This window comes from Amphiura filiformis, chromosome 19 (assembly GCF_039555335.1).
Source record: "Amphiura filiformis chromosome 19, Afil_fr2py, whole genome shotgun sequence".
NCBI lineage: Eukaryota > Metazoa > Echinodermata > Ophiuroidea > Amphilepidida > Amphiuridae > Amphiura > Amphiura filiformis.
In genome coordinates this window covers 12,622,989-12,629,619 of record NC_092646.1, presented here as the reverse complement: position 1 = coordinate 12,629,619, position 6,631 = coordinate 12,622,989, and positions in this window count along the sequence as shown.

Sequence of the window (6,631 nt, the reverse complement as noted above, 5' to 3'; positions counted from 1 at the left end):
AAATGTAAGGAATAAATCATATAATTTGGGTAATTTAAATTCAAAATATATGTAAATATGTAAATAGCGCCCTCAATTTGCACACAAATGTACAGTTTATAGAATAAAAATTACCACAAAAAAGCAGAAAACGGTGAATAGAAACGACAATCTATCTTAAATATTGCTTTAAAATGTATGTACGTATATTGGTGTGATAGCTGTTGGTATTGTCCAGGTATAGAATTAAACAATATGTAATGTTTTTGTTGGAAAAATTAATAAATGATCACATCAAACAACCGTGTATTATACCCAATAATGTTCATCAGGTGAGTATTTGACATGACGTTTTTCTAGTCCTTGAATATGGAGAGAAAAAAGAGAAGAGCAGACGAAAGAATATATTGAAACGTCTCTTTAATGACAAAGTGGTATAAAATATAAATTTGAACAGTAATCATATGACAGTGAATGTTAAAACCTTGTTTGAAGTTTATTCAGTTTATATCAGTAAATGGAAAACTGAACATTTTTTTTCTTTTAATGCCTGTTATCATGTTCAATCAGCCAAGCCTCATAGATGATATGTTCACCCCATTCTGTCTATGAGGAATACACGTCGTCTTCGAAAGTAAACGTATCACTAGGATCCACAACAAGCTCACCCATCCGTGCCCAGTTCTTTAAACCCAATACATTTACACATTCGTTGAATGACCTTTGAAAATTTGGGTACAAAAATTCATTCACCGAAACTTGAGGGTAAATTGTTAACTATGATTGTTTAATTGAGGTTATTGAGCTATGCCATTGGGAGGAGGCTATTTTGTCTAGAAAGCTCGAATCTCTCGTCAATGTACCATAAAGCGAAAACAAGGACCCATGTGACTTCGTGCTCACCTGTTAACATTCCGTATCACTCCACATACCGCGTAAAACATTTCATATCACTCCGCATTGTGCAAACATACCGCGTAAAACAATATACAACATCCCAAAAAGTAGTCCAATCAGAAATGACAATTCACAAAAAAGTGTGTTTTTAGGACTTTAGGATGCTTAGTTTTACCATACTTTAGATAGAGAGATATGCCATTTTATATCGAACCGTCTACACGGTTGTTTGATGTATATAGAATTGGCTTCATTATTAACTAAATGCAAACTATAGATGGCGCTATTTATCCTAAATCATGTTTCTTTATTTGTAAGAGGTAGGTGATTAATACTGCCATTAAAACAGCTGGAATAGGTGAAACAAGCAACAAGGAAATTTTATAAACATATTTTATCAAACAATAAAAGGAATTATTTGTAATAAAAGCTTGAAAGAGTAATTTCCAGTAACTAAATAGCGCCACCAATTTTGTCATTGATAGGCACATTTAATATATCCGAAAAAGCTTTAAAAAAATGCTATAAAAGTGAATAATGTGAAAGAGGGGAAATTAAAGTTGCGAATGACTCAAAAGCATCTGTATACATTAGCATGATGTCGCTTTTAGCTGTTTAAGCCTAAAAGTTGGTTGTACATTATGTTTTGTTTGAAAAACTAATAAATGATCCCATCAAACAACCGTGTCTAAACTCCATTTGTGCCACTTTTAATGCATTCGCATAGTGACAAATAATATACCATATATTTATTTATTTATTTATTTATTTATTTATTTATTTATTTATTTATTTATTTATTTATTTATTTATTTATTTATTTATTTATCTATTGCTAACAATAATTTTCAATGGCTACCTTTTTCTTGTCACATTTCACCACGTTCCGAATGTACTTTAAATAGAAATTTCAACTTAATTTAACTACTTTTAAAACTTAATAAACGCATACCATGAAAACAAGATGTTTAAGGCGCAATACGACAGCAATTTAAGAAACTATATAAAAACCAATATTATGTCACCAACGACACCAACCAATAATTGGAACAAAAGACATTGCAAAGCTGAATAGTTTACATATACCATGTATATGTTGCAGTAATAACAATTGCGCCAACCTAAAACTAGTACAAGTCAGTCGCTTTTTGGTTGCATCATTATCTTGCGACAAGCTGTACCATGTGTACAGTACATACATGAAAACGGAAATATTCCCAACAATAACATCTTAAAGCTATCACAGGTAATCTTACAACTTCATGGTGCTGATGTACATCTTTAAACATTTCATATCACTTCAATTATCTGCATTTTAATGTAAAAGCAAACTAAAACATACTTTACTATAGTATAGTACACATATAAGCACTAAACATGAACTTATTCCTTGCCGTTGTAATCTGAGCTATACCTCCTGATATTCACACCAAAAACATATTGCTTGCCACTCTTGCGGACACATCGGCTAACTAAAATTGTGTTAACTTGTTAACTTTTCCCGAACGATCACCCACGTTTCATTTAAGTGTGAATGACGTGGTAAAACGGTTTTTAAGTATTGATCAAATAAATACTATTCGGGATTCTCCATAGAGGTGAGTACAAACACATCTAAAATTGGACAGCTATTGCTAAAGACAGCAGAAAATGCTTTGCTATAAACATATTTTCCATAATGCTATTAATTTCAGCTTGTGTAAACCAGTTGTACTGGTATTAAAATAACTGGGTAGTATGCGTAACACTATTTTGGAGTAAGCCACTTGATTTGCAATTCTGACTCAATTGGCTTACACACAAATATAGATTAATGTTTGGATAATGAAAGTAAATTACTTGGCAATTGAGTTTTCCAACCTGCTTAATAAATCTATGCAGCTAAATCTTACAATTATGTGGACTTTTCATTTCATTTGATAAGCTTGTAGTTTAAGTGCATTTATTTATATTTTTTTTATAAATAATTAAAGAATAATCTTTATTTTTATTTAGATTTTATCATCCATAATATTAATAATCATGATAATGGTCAAAAGGGAAGACATAGCAAAGAAAATGACAAAAAGTAAAAGGCGAAAACGGACAATAAAGAAACAAAAAAGAAATAAGCAAAACAAGAGAAAACTAATCCATTAAAACACTGATATACATAATACGCCTTGATAGCAGGTGGTGTGGTACATGAAACAACCTTTTGAGATGTCCTGTCGAGATTTAAATAGAACGTATCCCGTTTATTTTTAGTACTACATGAATATAATGGACATCGTTTTTCGATAGTTCTTACAAATTTATACCGCAACGGGAGTTGTTATAATAGGGATTAAAATTTGTCTGAAATAATATTCAGATGGAGAATTTTGGTAATACATATATCTATTTATTTTGGTACCACGGGTTAATGTAGATAAAGGAGACCCATAGCTACCCTTTGGTACCAAGTAGTACAACATTTGGATTTAGTCCCGGGATTTAGTATTATAGTAATCCATTTGGCTTGAAATGTGTGGGGGGACAATCGGCCAAAATTATCAAAAAGTGGCTGAAAAGAACAAAAAAATGGGTAATTATGGTGAAAGGTGGGGCTGGGGTACGCCCCCCCCCCCCGATTGACGTCCATGTATTGGGGTTAAGTAAAGCGTGTAACCTAAAACAAATCCGTCAATTAGACAAGTGTTACGTTCATAAATAGATTATGTAAAATAGATTGTGTTAGTTAATACCTTCTGAAATAGATCACTTAGTTTAGTTTTGTTTGGGTACAACCATGCCAGCATTAAGTTTAAAGTGTGACCCGTTAAAATCAAATATACTTTACTATCTAACCTGACAGTAATGATCATAATATGTTCATAGTTTATTTGTGTAGTTTGCCATTATATTCCATAACCAGTACTTAAAGTTTGACCTATATAGTGTCTGTTTACTGATTTTAGATTGATAAACCCTACGATTACGTGATTGAATACTACTAAGATTAAATGCCTACCATATCCAGTATACCATATAATATATAATCACTTAAAAAGGTTAACTGGACTCTTCAATGTACGTGCAATCGAGAAGAGGTGAAAAAGAAAATTTACATATTTTGGCCAAATAAGTTTTGGTTATCTCTCTGGCCTAAAGGTTAATTGAGGATTGGTGTCAAGCTATGTCACTACCTGACGACGGCACTGGATGGTGTGACTCTGTGTAGACATTTCCATGATTTCTGGGCGCGGTAAAAATTATGAACTGGTTTTGTTGAGTTTTATTTTTATTTTTATTTTTGCTTCGTTTTACTTTGTTTCGTTTCTCTGTTTGGTTGGCTTTTAGTTTACTTTTGTTTTGTTTCGGCTTGGTTTGTTTTATTTTTGTTTCTTTTATTAATTCGTTCACTTCTTTCTTACTTAGTTTTTCTTTCTTTCATTTTTTTTTCTTTCTTACTTAAAGGAGTTGGTGTCCCAAGGAAGGAGGAATAATGACTAACACGAAATGAACAACATGAAAGCAAAATTATGTTTATGGAATTTATTGTGATTTTATATAAATCAACACCCGAATCAAAAAAATAAATATATGTTGGTATACATAAATCTTACCAGAGTTTTATTGCAGCGTAATTGAATGTCTTCATAAACCAAAAGCCTAAACAAAACGTCAGGAGACGAGATTTGGAGAGTCAGAGTGATATAAGCATAAAGTATATAAACATTGGAAATTGGATGATAAGTATATAAACATTGGAAATACATCTACCCGTGGCGTGCAATTGATGCAAGGATATTACAGCGTGCACTCGATGCACGTGTTTCATGGCTTGCGGCACTATAATCAATATTAAATTATGCAAAGGCAAATTATCGTCACAACAATTATGAGGAAAAGAAGAGTGATATGTATTATTTCTCATAGTAAACCTGTAGTGCTCTCAAGCAATTTTAGTGTGCATGGGTTTACGGTATTGCCATTTCACTGTATTTCCTGTATGATTTGACTTAAAATTCAAAGTCAAAAGGTAAAATGATTTCCAATTAAAAACAAACAAAAATGCAGTGTTTGTATCAGTAAGGTAAATGTTTTGAATCAGTTTTCAAAGTAAAAGGCTATCAATTAAAAATGCAGATACAAAATATGAACTCACTCCCCCCATAAACATAAAAGGCATTCATGGAACATATACCAGGCATTCTGGTTACGATTAAGCATTGAATATGTGGAAAACATCTTCACTCATTGTTACAGTTCATCACGTTCTCTTTTCACAGATAACAACCTCTACTGGTACTGATTACCAAATCGATTCCAAAAGACCTGTAATCTAATTTACTAGAAGAAAGATACACTGTCTATAAATAGGAACATATGTAAATGCTTGTTACCCTAGATAGAATCCCACATGTGACAATCTCTACGGACTTAGTACGTTAACCCCTATACACTTGTGTACTGATAGAATGACCTTTCAATATGCTAGGTACACAATCTCATACCCATAACTTGGGGTTAATTTATAATGTATGGATATTATTGAACTATGTCATTATCATTGAGACCATTTTACTTCTTTAGTAAAAAGATGTTACTGATGCCATACTTTATGAGTCTTATGAGAATTCAACATCTGTTAGCTGACTCGTACGAGGAAATCAAAAGTCAAGTAAAGGACTCTACAGAATAATTTCATGGTGATTATCAAGACACTTAGTATGATCAAGTGATATAAAATAAATGCTTCAGTCAAAGATATTAAACATTAGAAAATAAACAAATTATCAACATGATCTAAGTACGAAGGCATGATCATTGAGTCAGAAAAAAACAGAGATCCAAAAGGACTCAGGAGCGTTTTTTTTGGATTTCGCAGCTCCGAAATACCCCCTAAATTTGTCCAATAAGGTCCTTATTTTTAAAATTCCAGTTCAAAAAGATCCCCAAATTGTTAATTCCTCACAGGTGATTTTCAACATAAAAAAAAAGCCAAGAAAAACCCTTGATTTTGACTGTTTGCAGCTCCCAAAGACCCCCCCCCTTATACTGTTCACAGCTCCAAAAGACCCTCTTTACCGGTAAGACGTCAGTTTCCAAAGACCCACCTGGCAAACATATCTCTGGAAAAAAACGTGGGTATTAAGTACAAAGGAATACCAGGTGGAGAAGAACAAGAAATGCCAAGTATCAAGAGTGAAGATGCACTTGTTTTTACTGAATTGCCTCGCTTCTCAGCAGATGATGCTTTTTCCAAAAGTTAAATTGCATTTTTACAATTTCTGAAATTCAAACTAAAACAGGCAGGAGCGCACAGTTTTTCATTTTTTTACTGAAAGTATGATTATATATAGCCTATATATTACTGATTTTATTGAACCATAGAATTGAATACCAAATTTCATTTGCAAAACATTGAACAAAATAACAAAACGATTTTTAGGCTAAAAGCCTAAAAGTGTTTGCAAAATGGCGTTATAGCGCCCTCAATGGCACCACATCCATTGACTTACATGTAAAACGATGTTTTTACCCTCTTTACCGCATCCAAAAATATTTCATATTGATCATTCATTGAACTAGGGCACAGAAACATAGGGTTATGTATATGGTATAGACGATGCCATTTAAAAAAAGGAAGATTTCTCTGCATTCTGTTATTTATAATGATAGAATGATATAACAGAAGGAGCTCCTGATTACGTAGACGTGATCAATTACGTAACCTCTTCAGTTTGTTGAGATCATAAAATGCCAGAATATCGGTCAATTGCTCCTTGAC